Genomic DNA, 314 nt, shown 5'->3' with positions numbered 1-314 from the left:
GTATCCACTTAATTTTGTTAGTGTATCGTAGTAACAGTTTGAAGACAAATCACATGGAGAAGATATCAGTTCATACATTGTACTTTTGTAAGGAAAACATGTTTTATGTTCATTGTTTAAAAATTGATTATTAGAAGTTTTATACAGATACACGATTGCTAAATGCTTTAATGATGTGTGCTTACCTCAAATATTGAGTCCAACTAAGATATTACAATTGGTATATGTTGTTCTACACCCAAGCACAAATCATGGAGAAAGCAAACAAGAGTGCACATGCTGAAATGTCTCGCCTTCTTTTCTCATCATTGATA

The sequence above is a fragment of the Mytilus edulis genome, chromosome 4 (genome assembly GCF_963676685.1).
Source record: "Mytilus edulis chromosome 4, xbMytEdul2.2, whole genome shotgun sequence".
Lineage (NCBI taxonomy): Eukaryota > Metazoa > Mollusca > Bivalvia > Mytilida > Mytilidae > Mytilus > Mytilus edulis.
This window is presented reverse-complemented; position numbering follows the sequence as displayed.